The sequence below is a fragment of the Lissotriton helveticus genome, chromosome 1_1 (assembly GCF_964261635.1).
Source record: "Lissotriton helveticus chromosome 1_1, aLisHel1.1, whole genome shotgun sequence".
Classification (NCBI taxonomy): Eukaryota; Metazoa; Chordata; class Amphibia; order Caudata; family Salamandridae; genus Lissotriton; species Lissotriton helveticus.
This window is the reverse complement of record NC_136057.1, coordinates 1592908598-1592926873: the sequence shown is the minus strand read 5'-3', so window position 1 is coordinate 1592926873 and position 18276 is coordinate 1592908598. Positions and strand designations below refer to the sequence as shown.

General features: G+C 46.3%; 1 long non-coding RNA gene across 1 annotated transcript in view; it reads left to right on the top strand.

Moving 5' to 3' along the window:
• The window catches only part of LOC144773572 (uncharacterized), a 49039-nt gene extending 31454 nt beyond the window's left edge, over window positions 1-17585 (top strand). Inside the window, exons 2-3 of the long non-coding RNA XR_013600012.1 lie at window positions 16233-16586; window positions 17222-17585. This is a non-coding gene — a long non-coding RNA (uncharacterized LOC144773572). The remainder of the gene's footprint in view (window positions 1-16232; window positions 16587-17221) is intronic.
• Window positions 17586-18276: the final 691 nt, after the last annotated feature.

Below are 18276 nucleotides of genomic sequence, written 5' to 3'. Positions count from 1 at the left end.
GTCGGATCTGCCAGAGACGCAACCCATACATTCCGCCCCAGTCCCCTTGAATCCCTTGCCCATCATAGGTACGCCCTTTGACAGGTTAGGGATGGATCTTATCGGGCCCTTACCTAAGTCTGGCCGGGGACACCAATACGCCCTAGTGTTGGTAGATTATGCCACTCGCTACCCGAAGGCCTCTCCCCTCCGGGCAGCCACCTCCTCTGTCATAGCACAAAGACTAGTAGAGGTGTTTTCACGCATGGCGTTCCCCCGGGAGATTGTTACCGATCAAGGCACACCTTTCGTGTCTCGCCTGATGAGACAAGTGTGTGAACAGCTACGGATCACATAACACATAAAAACCTCTGTCTACCATCCCCAGACAGACGGTCTGGTTGAGCGATATAATGGTAGTCTAAAGCTCACCGTAAAAAAAATTGCTGTCCGGGCATGGTAAAAACTGGGACCAGTTATTACCACTGGCCCTTTTTGTTCTCCGTAGCCAGACCCAAGCCAGCTTAGGCACCTCACCTTTCGAGTTGCTGTTTGGTCGGAGCCCTAGGACCTTGTTGGAAATTACGAAAGATAGCTGGGAAAAAGAGGGGGCGCAGGAATCTGAGGCTTTATTGGACTATACCCGCCAACTCCAAACACGGCTCCACAAACTTAGAACCCTGGCCCACGACCATCTAGCCATAGCACAAGTAAAACAGAAGGCGTTCTACGACAGAGGGAAAAAGTGGAGGGAGCTAAATAAAGGTGACTGGGCTTTGATCCTGCTACCCACTTCCAGCCATAAGTTAAAGAAAGAGTGGGAAGGACCATTCAAAGTCATACGAAAGATATGACGCACCACCTACCTGCGACAGTTATCAGGAAACAAAACCCAAATGTACCACATTAACATCTTAAAAAAATGGCCAAAACCGGATGGCAGCATCTGGTTTTGAATAGACTTCAGGGCCATAAATAGAGTCTCCAAGCAAGATGCTTATCCCCTCCCGCGAGTGGACGAGCTGCTAAAGCGCCTTGGTGAGGCAAGATATATAACAACGATTGACCTCACCAAGGGGTACTGGCAGATCCCCCTAGCCCCCGCTGACCGGGAAAAAAACGCATTTTCCACTCCTTCGGGCCATTTCCACTTCACCGTACTGCCTTTTGGGTTGCATGGGGCCCAGGCAACTTTTCAAAGGGCCATGGATACCTTGCTATCTCACCATCTAGAATATTCCTCGGCTTACCTAGACAACATCGTCGTCTTCAGTTAGACGTGGGAAGACCACATCAAACATCTGGGCAGCATTCTCTCTAGTCTCCAAACAGCAGGCTTACACATTAACGCAAAAAAGTCCCGGATCGCCTTCAGGAAGGTTAAATACCTTGGCTATGTCTTGGGGGACGGTCTTGTTGAACCCCAAATAGAAAAGATCGAGGCCATTCAGGCCGTTCAATACCCCAAGACCAAAAGAGATCTCCGGGCATTTTTGGGTCTGGTGGGATCTTATCGCAGATTCATAGCCCAGTTCGCTGACCTAGCAGGACCCCTCACTGATCTTCTGCGTAAAACACACACCTCACCCAGGTTGCTAGCGCCTTCGGACAGAGAATCCAATGTGTTCCAGGCATTAAAAAACGCTCTCACATCCTCCCCTGTACTCGTGTCCCCGGACTTCCAGAGACCCTTCATCCTCCAGACGGACGCCTCGGGGGTTGGGATTGGGGCGTTTCTCTCACAGCAGGACGAGGGGGGACTCGAACGACCAATTCTGTATATCAGCAGAAAAATATTTCCCAGAGAACAGGCCTATTCGACCATAGAGAAGGAGTGCCTTGCGGTCAGATGGGGGGGTGGACAAACTCCGGTACTACCTAGAAGGCAGACCCTTCATACTGTATAAAGACCACGCTCCACTGACCTGGCTCCAACGTAACCGCGGTCACAACAAACGCATCCTCAGGTGGTTCTTGGCTCTTCAGCCATATCAGATAGACGTTCGTCATCGGAAAGGTGTGAATCAGGGGAATGTTGACTTTCTCTCTCGCTTTCCGTTTTCCCCCGATCGGGGAAATCCCGGGGGAGAGATGTGTCAGGGGGCCTCCGCCGAGGACGGACAGGGTGGGGACATTAACGGCTGTTCGTTTCCACCACGTCCACAGGACACCTACGGTCCCTTTAACGCGGCTTGGGCTTCCCCAGAGGCGGAGTCCCCAGTCCTGACGTCACTGGCTGCGAGCCTGTCAGACCCGGAAGAGGCAGATAAAGAGACGTCAGCGGAACCTGAAGCTGCGAAAGCCGGGGGAAGAGTCGGAGTTTGGGAGCCGCAGCGAGAGACGACAAGTGAAGAGAATGGTAGGAGAATGGACCAAGTAGGAGACAGAGAGGTCAGGAAGACCGAAGAGCCAGGAGGCCAACGATACCGTGATTCGCCCCGCCACCCTTCTGGGGAAGCGTGGCTGGAAAAGGTACGAAGTCGTATACCGCGCTTTGCTTTTTCACGGGGAGGGACAGGGTAGAACCATACGGGAGGTCACGGGGCTGTGTTTGTGTTTTCTTCCTTGGTTCTTTGTGCACTCACCATCCTTATTCTCTACCACCGTTTTTTGGGGGGATAAGTGCATGGTGGCAGCCCCTGGTGAATCCTCACACCCTGTCCCCCTCTTAAAAACCAATGATCCTTGAATCCTTTCATTAACGCCATCTGGTCTTTCTTTCTTTCATATCACGCCGGAGAGGAAACGAAGACCACTTCCCTGGAGAGACGAGACCTCGCTGAGGCCGGGAGAACAAGGATCGCCCTTTCCTCAAGACCCAGAACAAGTCTGCTGATCCCTCCCAGTTTTGGATGGATGTTTTTCTTTATTTTGTTTGATCCCGAATAAAACCCCTTAAATCTATCATTGCTCGGACAGTCGTTGCTTCATCACCTACCCCTTCCCATTCTTACACCCTCTTAAATCCATAATCCATTCAGCGGTTCATTTTGTTTATGGGGCCAAAAGAAATGATAAAATCACACCCATACTGTTTTCTCTTCAATGGCTTCCCATCGAAGCAAGGTCAGTCTACAAGACTGTCTGTTCCAAAGACACATAATTAATACAAACCTTTTCATGTCCTTCAAGGCTGCTTGGCATTCTCCTGATGTTGCAAATTCTTACAATGTTGTAAATATATATACTATGCCTGTATTAACCTAATCCTAATGTTTTTAACTCCTTGGATGCGTCGGACGCACAGGAGCCGTCCAACACTTAAATACTCATGTGAGTCAGACGGCTCCCGCGCGTCCGACACCATGGCACAGGAAATCCCTTAACCCCCAACAGCCTCGGGAGCTGGGGAAGAGCTTCCCCACCACCCGAGGCCCCCCTGGTTTCCCTGAAATGACGATCAGTGCTGACGTCATGCTGACATAATTTCAGTGAACCAAGGCTCATTTCAGTTTCGCTTTCTAGGTGCTCTGGGGGCTATCTTACCCCCATGAGCACGTAGAAAGACGGGAGAGGTATCGTAGGAAAAGGGGAGATTCTCCCCAGTGGATGCCCGCTTGGGGTTTTCCCCAGGAGGGCTATCCCCAGCAGGGATCCACCCACTAGACAGGGGGGAGCGGCCCCTTGGGCAAGAGCCTTTGCTCCCCCATCATAATTGGCAAAGTTCAGTCTTTCGGCCCCCCTGGGGGCAGATAGGGGCAGTATTCCCCATTCTGCCCCCCGGGGGGCAGAAAGCCCACTAGACACCAGGGATTTTTTCCCGTCATTTTACCTAGGGTGGGGGCTGCCCAAAACAGGCATGCTAATGCCCCACCCCCTGCCAACATTACAGCCTTTCTGCCACCCAATGTGTCCCCCTGGGGGGGGGGGAGCAAAAAGCCCACTAGACGCCAGGGATTTATTTTCGGCAATTGTAATGAGGGTAGGGGCTACCCAAAATGGGAATGCCCCCCAAAAAAGTATAATCTTTTTGCCCCCTCCCGGAGGGGCAAAAAGCCCACTAGATGGAAGGGATTTTTTCTGTAATTTTACCTAGGGAATATGTGAAAAATGTGTATTTTTGGCTAAATTTGTGGTTTGCAGGGAATTCTGGGTAGGAAAACGTTGGGGAATCCACGCAAGCCATACCTCGCTGGACTCCCCCGGGTGTCTAGTTTTCAGAAATATGTGGGTTTGGTAGTTTCCCAAGATGGCCGCCGAGCCTGGGGCCAAAAACCCAGGCAACCCCCCTTGCAAAACCAGGTTGTTTTGTGATAGGTAATTTTGATGTCTCCTCAATACGTTTTGGGCCCTTGCCTGTCGCGGGTAGTTGACCCACCCACGCGAGTGAGGTATCATTTTTATCGGGAGACCTGGGGGAACGCTGGGTGGTAGGACATTTGTGGATCCACATAGATTCCAGAACTTTCCCACAGAATTTTGAGAACAATTTGATTTTGTTCAGCTAAATTTGATGTTTGCAGGGCATTCTGGGTAGGAAAACGTTGGGAGATCCATGCAAGTCATACGTTGCTGGACTCCCCCGGGTATCTAGTTTTAAAAATGTGTGGGTTTGGTAGTTTCCCAAGATGGCCGCCGAGTCCGAGGAAAAAACCCAGGCGACCCCCCTTGCAAAACAGAGTTGTTTTGTGATATGTAATTTTGATGTCTCCTCAATATGTTTTGGGCCCTTGCCTGTCGCGGGTATTTGACCCACCCACGTGAGTGAGGTATCATTTTTATTGGGAGACCTGGGGAAATGCTGGGTAGTAGGAAATTTGTGGCTCCAAGTAGATTCCAGAACTTTCACACACAGAAATTTGAGAAAAAAGTGATCTTTTCAGCAATATTTGAGGTTTGCAGGGCATTCTAGGTAGGAAAACGTTGGGGGACCCACACAAGCCATACCTTCCTGGACTCCCCTGGGTGTCTAGTTTTCAGAAATGTGTAGGTTTGGTAGGTTTCCCAAGATGGCCACCAAGCCCGGGGCCCTAAACCCAGGTGACTCCCCTTGCAAAACCAGGTTGTTTTGTGATAGGTCATTTTGATGTCTCCTCATTATGTTTTGGGCCTGTCAGACCCGGAAGAGGCAGATAAAGAGACGTCAGCGGAACCTGAAGCTGCGAAAGCCGGAGGAAGAGTCGGAGTTTGGGAGCCGCAGCGAGAGACGAATAGTGAAGAGAATGGTAGGAGAATGGACCAAGTAGGAGACAGAGAGGTCAGGAAGACCGAAGAGCCAGGAGGCCAACGATACCGTGATTCGCCCCGCCACCCTTCTGGGGAAGCGTGGCTGGAAAAGGTATGAAGTCGTATACCGCGCTTTGCTTTTTCACGGGGAGGGACAGGGTAGAACCATACGGGAGGTCACGGGGCTGTGTTTGTGTTTTCTTCCTTGGTTCTTTGTGCACTCACCATCCTTATTCTCTACCACCGTTTTTTGGGGGGATAAGTGCATGGTGGCAGCCCCTGGTGAATCCTCACACCCCGTCCCCCTCTTAAAAACCAATGATCCTTGAATCCTTTCATTAACGCCATCTGGTCTTTCTTTCTTTCAAATCACGCCGGAGAAGAAACGAAGACCACTTCCCTGGAGAGACGAGACCTCGCTGAGGCCGGGAGAACAAGGATCGCCCTTTCCTCAAGACCCAGAACAAGTCTGCTGATCCCTCCCAGTTTTGGATGGATGTTTTTCTTTATTTTGTTTGATCCCGAATAAAACCCCTTAAATCTATCATTGCTCGGACAGTCGTTGCTTCATCACCTACCCCTTCCCATTCTTACACCCTCTTAAATCCATAATCCATTCAGCGGTTCATTTTGTTTATGGGGCCAAAAGAAATGATAAAATCACACCCATACTGTTTTCTCTTCAATGGCTTCCCATCGAAGCAAGGTCAGTCTACAAGACTGTCTGTTCCAAAGACACATAATTAATACAAACCTTTTCATGTCCCTCAAGGCTGCTTGGCATTCTCCTGATGTTGCAAATTCTTACAATGTTGTAAATATATATACTATGCCTGTATTAACCTAATCCTAATGTTTTTAACTCCTTGGATGCGTCGGACGCACAGGAGCCGTCCAACACTTAAATACTCATGTGAGTCAGACGGCTCCCGCGCGTCCGACACCATGGCACAGGAAATCCCTTAACCCCCAACAGCCTCGGGAGCTGGGGAAGAGCTTCCCCACCACCCGAGGCCCCCCTGGTTTCCCTGAAATGACGATCAGTGCTGACGTCATGCTGACATAATTTCAGTGAACCAAGGCTCATTTCAGTTTCGCTTTCTAGGTGCTCTGGGGGCTATCTTACCCCCATGAGCACGTAGAAAGACGGGAGAGGTATCGTAGGAAAAGGGGAGATTCTCCCCAGTGGATGCCCGCTTGGGGTTTTCCCCAGGAGGGCTATCCCCAGCAGGGATCCACCCACTAGACAGGGGGGAGCGGCCCCTTGGGCAAGAGCCTTTGCTCCCCCATCATAATTGGCAAAGTTCAGTCTTTCGGCCCCCCTGGGGGCAGATAGGGGCAGTATTCCCCATTCTGCCCCCCGGGGGGCAGAAAGCCCACTAGACACCAGGGATTTTTTCCCGTCATTTTACCTAGGGTGGGGGCTGCCCAAAACAGGCATGCTAATGCCCCACCCCCTGCCAACATTACAGCCTTTCTGCCACCCAATGTGTCCCCCTGGGGGGGGGGGGGGAGCAAAAAGCCCACTAGACGCCAGGGATTTATTTTCGGCAATTGTAATGAGGGTAGGGGCTACCCAAAATGGGAATGCCCCCCAAAAAAGTATAATCTTTTTGCCCCCTCCCGGAGGGGCAAAAAGCCCACTAGATGGAAGGGATTTTTTCTGTAATTTTACCTAGGGAATATGTGAAAAATGTGTATTTTTGGCTAAATTTGTGGTTTGCAGGGAATTCTGGGTAGGAAAACGTTGGGGAATCCACGCAAGCCATACCTCGCTGGACTCCCCCGGGTGTCTAGTTTTCAGAAATATGTGGGTTTGGTAGTTTCCCAAGATGGCCGCCGAGCCTGGGGCCAAAAACCCAGGCAACCCCCCTTGCAAAACCAGGTTGTTTTGTGATAGGTAATTTTGATGTCTCCTCAATACGTTTTGGGCCCTTGCCTGTCGCGGGTAGTTGACCCACCCACGCGAGTGAGGTATCATTTTTATCGGGAGACCTGGGGGAACGCTGGGTGGTAGGACATTTGTGGATCCACATAGATTCCAGAACTTTCCCACAGAATTTTGAGAACAATTTGATTTTGTTCAGCTAAATTTGATGTTTGCAGGGCATTCTGGGTAGGAAAACGTTGGGAGATCCATGCAAGTCATACGTTGCTGGACTCCCCCGGGTATCTAGTTTTAAAAAATGTGTGGGTTTGGTAGTTTCCCAAGATGGCCGCCGAGCCCGAGGAAAAAACCCAGGCGACCCCCCTTGCAAAACAGAGTTGTTTTGTGATATGTAATTTTGATGTCTCCTCAATATGTTTTGGGCCCTTGCCTGTCGCGGGTATTTGACCCACCCACGTGAGTGAGGTATCATTTTTATTGGGAGACCTGGGGAAATGCTGGGTAGTAGGAAATTTGTGGCTCCAAGTAGATTCCAGAACTTTCACACACAGAAATTTGAGAAAAAAGTGATCTTTTCAGCTATATTTGAGGTTTGCAGGGCATTCTAGGTAGGAAAACGTTGGGGGACCCACACAAGCCATACCTTCCTGGACTCCCCTGGGTGTCTAGTTTTCAGAAATGTGTAGGTTTGGTAGGTTTCCCAAGATGGCCACCAAGCCCGGGGCCCTAAACCCAGGTGACTCCCCTTGCAAAACCAGGTTGTTTTGTGATAGGTCATTTTGATGTCTCCTCATTATGTTTTGGGCCCTTGCCTGTCGCAGGTACTTGACCCATCCACACGAGTGAGGTATAATTTTTATAGAGAGACCTGAGGGATCGTGGAGTGGTAGGAAATTCGTGGATCCACATAGATTCCAGAACTTTCCCACACAGAAATTTGAGAAAAAGGTGTTTTTTTCAGCTAAATTTGAGGTTTGAAGGGCATTCTGGGTAGGAAAACGCTGGGAGATCCATACAAGTCATACCTCGCTGGACTCCCCCGGGTGTCTAGTTTTCAAAAATGTGTAGGTTTGGAAGTTTCCCAAGATGGCCGCCGAACCCGAGGTAAAAACCCAGGTGACCCCCCTTTCAAAACATAGTTGTTGTGTGATAGGTTATTTTGATGTCTTCTCAATATGTTTTGGGCCCTTGCCTGTTGCGGGTACTTTACCCACCCACGCAAGTGAGTTAACAATTTTAATCGGGAGACTTGGGGGAACGCTGGGTGGTAGGAAATTTGTGGATCCACATAGATTCCAGAACTTTCCCACTCAGAAATTTTAGAAAAAAGTGATTTTGACAGCTAAATTTGAGGTTTGCAGGGGATTCTGGGTAGGGAAATGTTGGGGGACCCACGCAAGCCATGCTTTGGTGGACTCCCCCGGGTGTCTATTTTACAGAAATGTGTGGGTTTGGTAGGTTTCCCTAGATGGCCACCAAGCCTGGGACCAAAAACTCATGGCACCCCCTTGCCAAGCCAGGTTGTTTTGTGATAGGTAATTTTGATGTCACCTCAATAGGTTTTGGGCCCTTGCCTGCAGCGGGTACTTGACCCACCCATACAAGTGACGTACGATTTTTCTCTGAAGACTTTGGGAAATACAGGGTGGGTGGAATTTTGTGGATCCACACATGTTCCAGAACTTTCCACCACAGAAATGTGAGGAAAATTGTTTTAATTATTTTTTTTTTTTTACAAATTATGAGGTTTGCAATGGATTCTGGGTAACAGAACCTGGTGAGAGCAATACATGTCACCACATCCTGGATTACCCTGGGTGTCTAGTTTTCAAAAATATATAGCTTTGCTAGGTTTCCCTAGGTGCTGGTAGAGCTAGAGTTCAAAATCTACAGCTAGGCACTTTTCAAAAAAAGGGTCAGTTGTGAAAACGTGGTGTATCCACGTTGTGTTTTGGGCCGTTTCCTGTCCCAGGCACTAGGTCTACCCACACAAGTGAGGTACAATTATTCTCGGAAGACTTTGGGGAATGCGGGGTGGGTGGAATTTTGTGCATCCATGCAGATTCCAGAACTTTCCACTACAGAAATGTGAGGAAAATGTGTTTTGGTGGACAAGTTTTGAGGTTTGCAAGGGATTCTGGGTAACAGAACCTGGCGAGAGGCAGTCAAGTCACCCCATCCTGAATTTCCCTGGGTGTCTAGTTTTCATAAATGTATAGGTTTGCTAGGTTTTCCTAGGTCCCGGCAGAGCTAGGGTTCAAAATCTACAGCTAGGCACTTTGCAAAAAAGGGTGCGTTTTCACTGTGAAAATGTGATGTCTCCACATTGCGTTTTGGTCCGTTTCCTGTTGCGGGCACTAGGCCTACCCACACAAGTGAAGTACCATTTTTCTCAGAAGACTTTGGGAAATGCGGGGTGGGTGGAATTTTGTAGATCCACGCAGATTCCAGAACTTTCCACCACGGAAATCTGAGGAAAATGTGGGGTTTTTGGACACATTTTGAGGTTTACAAGGGATTCTGGGTTACAGAACCTGCTGAGAGACAGCTAAATCACCCCATCTTGGATTTCCCTGGGTGTCTAGTTAAAAAAAATATATAGGTTTTCTAGGTTTCCCAGGGTGCCGGTAGAGCTAGGTTTCAAAATCTACAGCTAGACACTGCAAAAAAGGGTCATTTTTCACTGTAAACGTAAAGTGTATCCACGTTGCATTTTGAGCCGTTCCCTGTTGCGGACACTAGCCCTACCCACACAAGTGAGGTACCATTTTTATTGGGAGACTTAGGGTAACACGGCATTGTAGAGAAACTGTTATTACCTATTGACTTTCGATGCATTTCTGCCTTCCAAATGAAAGACAATGTGTAAAAAAGAAGTCACTTTGAAAAATGTTCTATAATTCTCATGCTAGTATGGGTACTCAAAATTTCTGAAATGTGCAAATATCTACTGTTTCTAAACTCTATATTTTGTTCCAATTTCAGAAATACATAGGTGTCTTTCATACCGATTTTTCCATGCATATATTTTCCCAAACTATTTGCCATATAGCCGGTACATAATAAAAAACCATTGCAAGACGCTGCTCAATTATTGGCTCAAGGTTCGTCGGGTTCTTGGTGAACCTACAAGTCCTATATATCCCCACAACCAGAAAGGTCCAGCGGATGTAACGATATATTGTTTTCAAACAGCTGTCATAATTAGAAGAAATTACAGGTGAAAACGTTTTCACAAATGGCTGGTTTTTTTCAACTAATTTTCATTTTTTCCTATATTCAACTGTTAGTTTCGATAAAGAAACCTTGAAGGATCTACACAAATGACTCCTTGATGAACTCAAAATGTTGTCTACTTTTCTAAAATGTATAGCTTTCAAGGATCCATTATTGCTTTCATACCCATTTCTACCATTAACTGGAAAAAGGTTGAAAGCACAAAAAATTGCAAAAATAGGCTATGTCCCAGTAAAATGCCAAAACTGTGTAACAAAATTTTGGTTTTCTGACAAAAGTCTGCTTGTCCCTAAAAGCTGGGAAAATGGTGATTTAAGCCCCACAAACCCTTTGTTGATACCATTTGCAGGAAAAAAACAGATGCTTTCATTCGCAGCACTTTTTTCCCATTTTTTCCAAAAAACGCAAAATACAGCTGTATTTTGGCTAATTTCTTGGTCCCCTCCATGGGAATCCATAAACCCTGGGTACCTTTAGAATGACCATGATGTTGGAAGAAAAGGACGCAAATTTGGCGTGGATACCTTATGTGGTCAAAAAGTTACAGAGGCCTAAGCGCAAACTACCTCAAATAGCCAAAAAAGGCTTAGCACAGGGGGGAAAAGGCCTAGCAGCAAAGGGGTTAAAATATTTTTTGTTGTTGTGAGTGCCACCTCTTATTTTATTTCACTTCTTCAACTATCCCGTTTGTATCTGTAACATGGAATTTCTAAATCTCCTCATGCATCATACTTGGTTCTATTGTAACGCTCTGACACCTCTGGGTAAAGGCCACACTATGTAAAATTGCATTAATAAATAAATACATGCCAACCTTCCCGATTCAGGCAGGAGACTACCGATTTCAAGGCTAGTCTCCTGCCTCCTGATTTCCTGCATTCAAAAACCTGATTCCTCGGTGGGCTTCTGCTGACTGGGACTGGTCTAGTGAGACTCGTAGTATTCACTGGAAGTAACCTGTAGGCCAGTGCACAGCGTTTTTGTCACATGCTCTCTGTCTGCCATAGCGATTTCTCCATGTTCCTGACAGGTAAGGGAAACATACATGTATCTGCATTTCTGAAATCCTGTACTGCAGCAGCACACTTTCAAGGCCCATACATGACAACGGCCCCGAATCAGGACTCGATATAGTCAATGGGAGAAATGCATTCTCCCGATTCTTTTTCTAAAATTTCCCACTTTCCTCTTCTATAATGTTGGCATTTATGCATTATATTGACATTAACATTTAACACACAAATGCTATTAACTATGGATTTTCCCATTTAATTTGAACTTAGGTAATGTAGGCCTGTGTTTAACATGACTAACGTTTAGAAGCTATCTTGTTTCATATCATATGTGTTATCTTATTTTCCAGGAGAAGCTAAACTCACAATAAATGAACGCAATATGTCTTTGCTTACTTTTTCATGTGAAATGTTTCCCAATATGCGATACTTGCAGAATGCATAAATTAGGCACTACAGTACACATGCAGATTAAAGGCTGGTCCAATGTATCTTGTTGGTGCAGATATCGGTATGTTTGAAGGACATTTAGAGAAGCTTAATTGTGTAAGATCCTGAGAAACTAATGAGCTTAGATTTCATCTGTGCTCTTAAGGAAAAAAGTGCAAAGTGTCCCAAGTGTTTTTTTGTGAGAACCAAGGAATAGTTGAGTGACAGTACGTGAATACATACAGGGTTTCTACTCGGGGTATTTACAGGAAAAAAGGAAAACGACCATAACAAAGATGTAAGCAATAATTTAAACAATGGCTATCTTCAATCATAGGCACTATTAGCGTGGTTCATTTCCTATGGCGTCTATACAGGGTTTCTACTCGGGGTATTTACAGGAAAAAAGGAAAACGACCATAACAATGATGTAAGCAATAATTTAAAAATGAACCACGCTAACAGTGCCTATGATTGAAGATAGCCATTGTTTAAATTATTGCTTACATCATTGTTATGGTCGTTTTCCTTTTTGTATGTACTGTCACTCAACTATTCCTTGGTTCTCACAAAAAAACACTTGGGACCCTTTGCACTTTTTTCCTTAACACTATGTGTACAGAATGTATATATTGATGGAAACTCTTGTTTCAAAAATACAAAAAAACTTTTGACCTTGAGCCTTGCTTCTCCTTCAATCATCCCTTCTAAATCCCTCAACTACTGTAATTGCTATTATGCTATGTACTAACTGGGTATCATAACCGCAGTGTACCACTGGAACCGTTGTTTTCTATATAAACTAATCGCCCTGGTTCCGTTGTGAGTAGGGTTCCCTTGTTTTTGCTTTGGGGGTAGGTAGGAGGCTTGTCCCAGTTGAGTGGGGGTTGCTCCAAACTTGCCCTCGGGGAGGGGAGTAGGAAATCACCTAACACCAGGGATTTTGCCTTTGGGGCAAAACAAAGTGCTGCGGCTGTCGCACTCTGGGATTGGACACACCCGCACCCTAAAAGGGAGAAACCAGTTTTCCCCCAGAAATCATGCCTTTTCATATTTCTATGATGGGAATGTCCGGAATCTGCAGGAATCCACAAAATTCCTACCACCCAGTGTTGCTCCAGTTATGCCGATAAAAACACAGTATCACTTGTGTGGTTTGGCCTAGTGCCTGCAACAGAAACAGATCAAAACAGGCAGTTCTACCAAGTACCACGCATCAGGCGTTAGGCTAACACATTTCAGTGTGGTGCTCCGCATCACTGCACAGAAATGCATTGTCACTCATTATAAAACTGTGGAGTGGCAGCGCACACCGTGGCCTGCGCGCACTGCTCCTCAGGCTTGGTGCTCACTCTGCTGGCAGGCTGCAGTGCTTAATGCTACAATGTACCATGAGACGCTGCGGGGACGGACCAGATGTCATGTCCTGCTTTTGGAGTTAACTTGTGGGAGAAAGGCGTTCCTGCAAATCATCATGATGGGCGCCGGCAGCGCTGCCTGCTCGCACCACCCGCTGTCGCCTTTTCTGTGTGGCTCAGCTGTCTCAGTCTGAGGAGCAGCTGCAGTAAATTTGACCCCCAGCCGCGCAGAGGCAAATTCAACTGCTGGGAGAGACACTGGGAGACTGACTGGAGTGACCGGAGTTGCAGCGCATCCAGAGTCGCACTGCAAGTGAAGTTGGTGAGAAAGAGTGGAGTGCAGCTTAAATAATTAATTTCCTTCAGGCTGGGAAATGCGAGGCTCTATTCTCCAGGAGCCGCTTACTCTATTCAATATCCAATAACCTGATCACGTCTTGTGAAGGCCACCAGGTAACACTTCAGTCTTGTGCCCCTTGAGACCACAGGGACAGAGTCAGCTGCCTGGCAAGTGCATTTGGAATGTGCCTGCTGATGCGCCGCCTATTTGCATTTCTGCAAATAGGAAGCATTTTTTTCATGGGCACATTAAAGCTGGGGCAAAGCACGCATCTTGTCTCAGACTTAAGGGTCAGGTTTGTGACAAGCATCCTCTGGCATTGAGATGTGGTGCAGGGGTGTCCTTCTCACTGGAATGCACTGGGCTGATTTAATACTTTAGAGGTTTGTGGAAGAAAAATGTATTTAATTTGAGAAAAAATGAGGCAAACTTGAGTCAAACATTCACGTTTTGTGTCAGCCGAAGTTACAATTTGATCTGCTGCATGAGTTGCAGAGAGATGGAGGAAGGGAGACACTGGGGTAGTAAAGAGAGAGGACAGAATGAAAGGTATGGAAAGAGGAGAGAAAGGCAAAAGGAAGGAGGGGGAAGAGAAGAGGGAGGAAGGAAAGAGAAGAGGCGGTGAAAGGAAAACGGCAAGAAAAAGAAAGGTGAAAGAAAGCGGATGTGAGACCCTAAAAAGACCAGATATAAAAATATTAAGGAGAGAAGAGGGGAAGAAGATGAAAAAGAGAAAAGTGAGAGAGAGAAAAGAGAGAGGCGAGGATGGGGCATGGATTGATGGAAGCCAATGTTTAATTCCAGGATTCAATCTATGATGCTGGCTCTGCTGAAACTACCAGTGATAAATGAGCTGAGGATGGAACCGCCTTCTTCCCAATGTGAAAAATTATCTTTTATGAATTTTATCAAATTATCATAAATCGCTTTCGTGGTGCTGCTGCCTGGCTGAGAGATTGTTCTCTCTTAAAGGGGTATCCTCTGAAGAGAAAGCAACAGGCCTCTCCTGCATCACTAACAGACACCACCAGTAAGCATTCCAGAATGTTTCCTTTGATGACTTCTGCTTGGATGTTGATACCTATTGTGACATTCACTAGATGGCCCATTTAATGAATGGTCTTGGGCAGCACATACCGTATGATTCAGACAATCTCGATGATCAAATGGGTGATGTCTGATAGTTATATGTGTCCCTCGTATTCATTGCTTGATTTTGCTCACCAGAAAGTGTCACTCATAGTCGTTAAAATGTCAATCATAATTACACTAAAATATGAAAATGTCACTCATAGGAATCTGAAACCTTGGCAGCTATGACCAGGATCCTCCCATTGACCTTTGCTTGACCCGCTCAAACCAAAGAACCCAACCCTGGAATCCCTGGTTGTCTAGTTTTAAAAAATGTCTGTGGTTCGTAGGTTTGCAGGGGTGGCTCCACAGCAGGTCCCCAAATACGGCAACTACCCCTATCTATCAATGTAGCGCTTTAGGGCCTTTTGTGTCATGGTCTTTTGACTCACCCACACAAGTGGGGTACCATTCTTATCAGGGGACATGTGGGAACTCCGGGTAGTAGGAAAGTTTTGGTTCCCATCAGATTCTAGAACTTTTCGTCACAGAAATGTGAGGAAAGTGTGTGTTTTTTTAACAAAGTTTGTTTATGTTCCCTGGGTTTCTTTATTTCCACACTTGGAGCCATATGTACACAGGCATTTTGCATTTCCTAACATTGCGATTCACAATTTCCTGACATTAGGAAATGCAGAATGACAATTTAAAATGTACACAAGGCTGTTTCGGTGTCTCAAAATGCGATTTCTATCCAGTATAAATTGCATTTTGGTAAAATGCTAAATAGGAAATGGCAAATAGGGATTTCCAAATAGCGATTAGCTAACAGCATGTACAAAGGATTTCCTAGTTGTGAATAGTTGCAAAATGGCCATTTAGAAAATTTAATTACCATCAATCTGGATCAGGTGGTAATCAGGGGCCAACTATAAAAGGACACCCAAAAAACATCAGACTGTTTCAGAATAGAAGCCCTGTATCTTTTGGCGTGGAGGATGAGAATTTTGGCTGGCAGGTAGAGGAGGAGACAGGAGAGGATATTAAGAGTGAGGCTCACCCTGTTTGAACAGACAGAGGAGGAGATATATGAAAAGTACAGACTCAGTAGTGAGGTAATCCTGGAATTAATTGCTAGGTTACAACCTCATAGACCCCAACACTCAAAAGCAATTAATTTCCACCACATATGCAGGTATTGAGCTGCCGACACCTCTTAGCATCTGGCAGTTACCAGGGGTCATATCAGTAGCAGGCAGAGTGTCACAAAGTGCTTTTCCAGGTTCTTTCACAAGTCCCTGGTCATCATGGTTACCATTGTTAACTATTACATTTATTTCCCAAATAGCCCCAATATCTGCAACAGACCAAACTAATGTTTTTCTGGGTAAGAACAGTTCCCCGATGTCATTGGCTGTGTTGATGGAACACATATTGCCATATGCCCCCTCATCAAATGAATTCCTATATAAGAACAGGAGAAGCTGACTGTCACTCAATGTGCAGGTAGTGTGCGATGCCACATGTATCATAACAGACCTCATGTCCAGATTCCCAGGCAGCATCCATGACTCCTTCATATTCCTCCAAAGTGACCGACTCTCACAGGGTGAATTTGGCGATGGTTTCTTTCTTGGTAAGAGAACATATGACTCAATCAATACATTGGGCAAAACTGTTTGTTTAATGTGACCTAATGGTATACCTCCCCATGCCCTTAAACTTACAGTGCATATTCCTTGTGGCCCTAGATCCATTCCTCACACTTTACCTGACTCCTAGAACAAGAAGTGAGAGGCAGTACAACAGGGCACACAAGACAACATGCTCCATCATTGAGAGGACCTTTGGGATACTGAAATACAGGTTTCCAAAATACTGGTGGAGCCCTGCTGTACAGACCTGAGACGTGCTATAAGATCAGCCCTACATGTGACATGTGCCATATTACCCAACATCGCCATGAGGAAGGGTCTGTACAACATCACCGTTGAGGAGGAATCAGACTCCGATGATGACTTATCACCACTGCAGGCGCAGCAGGATGGGACACATGCAGCAGGGTTGTGCACGATGTACAGAGATCACCAACAACTATTTTTGAGGTAGGAGTGATTGTAACATCTAAGAAATTGACATCACACAGGATGGTACTGCATGGTTCATAACTGAAAGTTCACCTTTTATTCACTTTGTTACAGTAATGTATCTCTCCTAAAGTAACTGTATCCAATGTGGGTGTAACATTGTGTCAACTAGGCAACAAAGTATGCCATTACAAAAAACACAAACAGTGGACTTATGATTCTGAGTGTTCAGTGTAGTCACTTTTTCTGGCCTCTGGGGTTGGGTGCCTTGTCAGCAACAATGGCCTGTGAGAGTGTGGACATGTCCGACCCAGAAGTGTTCTGCTGTGTAAGCCTGGGACAGCATACCTCCTGCATTGTTCTCAAGGGATATGGTAATTCGAACTAGCCCACATGCAACATCCTGACAGCAGTGCCCTATGTCATTCTGTATGTTAACAGTTCTCCTGGCAAGAGCTTTTATGGCTACTGCCAATTGATTGATTGAACGTGTGAAGGCATCAAAGAGTGCCAGGTGCTGCTGAGTATCTCTCTACACATTGCTTCTTCTTCATAACAGCAATCCAACGGTCCTGCTCATTTTGAAATTGCCACATTGACCTTGACATGTGTAGCAGATGCCTATTGACAGTCTTTATTTGTTTATTTTGCAGGTGCTGCATAGAAATGATGGACTTCTCCAGGCCCCCAAACACAGGGGAACTGTCTGCCATGTCATCTGACACATGCTCATGTGGACTGTAGCTGGCTGCCCTCTACGGTGTCTGTCTGTGCTGTCCACAGATGTGCTGGTGTCCCTGATTTTGGTTTTTCCCTTATCACTGTCCACACAGTCTGGTAGTGGAGGAACGGTTGCTCTCCTAGCAGTTGGAGTTGGACTGATGGGCACAGAGATTGCTAATGTGCTGGCCTCCACTTCTACATGTCAGTAGCTTCTTCAGCCTCAGTTATTTCAGACACATCATGGTTGTGATCTGTGAAAATGAATGTATATAGTTAGTGTAAATAAATGATTAATGTCTGTTCACAATATTGTTGTAACAGTGCTTCATGTGTGTGACATGTTGGTGATGTACAGGTCTGTGTAATCTTCAGCCCACATTACAACATGCAACTATGGTGTACTGAAATTCTCATGATGTATTGCAAGGTAGTGCAAGCATCTCAATGGAGCCGGATTCGCTGTTCACGGTTTATTTGAGGAATTACAAACATTAAGTTATGTTAAGTAAGTAAAGGGGAGTTGACTTACTCTGGCTGGTGCCTGCAGCATTAGAGGTATCAGTGTCAGACACTCCCCCCACATTTACCTGTTAGATGTCCCCATGGGAGTGGGAAGGGGTTGTTTTGAGTGACCGCCACCAGTGCCATGACCCTCAGCAATCCTACTGACCACCTTCTTCTTTGTGCCGCATCTTGGGTCAGACCACCACTGGGAAAGTCCTCTGTTTTACACTAAGGGAATTCACCTTACTCAAAATGCTGTTCCATATCTTGGTCTTCTGGCTCTCAGGAACAGTGAGAGAGGTCTTCCCGAATAGCTGGCCCAAATGAGCCACACATTCTTCTATTAGGAACTCCAGCTCCTTTATCGGGAATTTTACCTTCCGCTTCCTGCTCCCAGATTCCTTGTCCCTATCTTCCTTGGACATGGTGCAGAGCAGTCAGAGGTAATCCCTTGCCAGCAGTCGGACAGGCGCACTGCTCC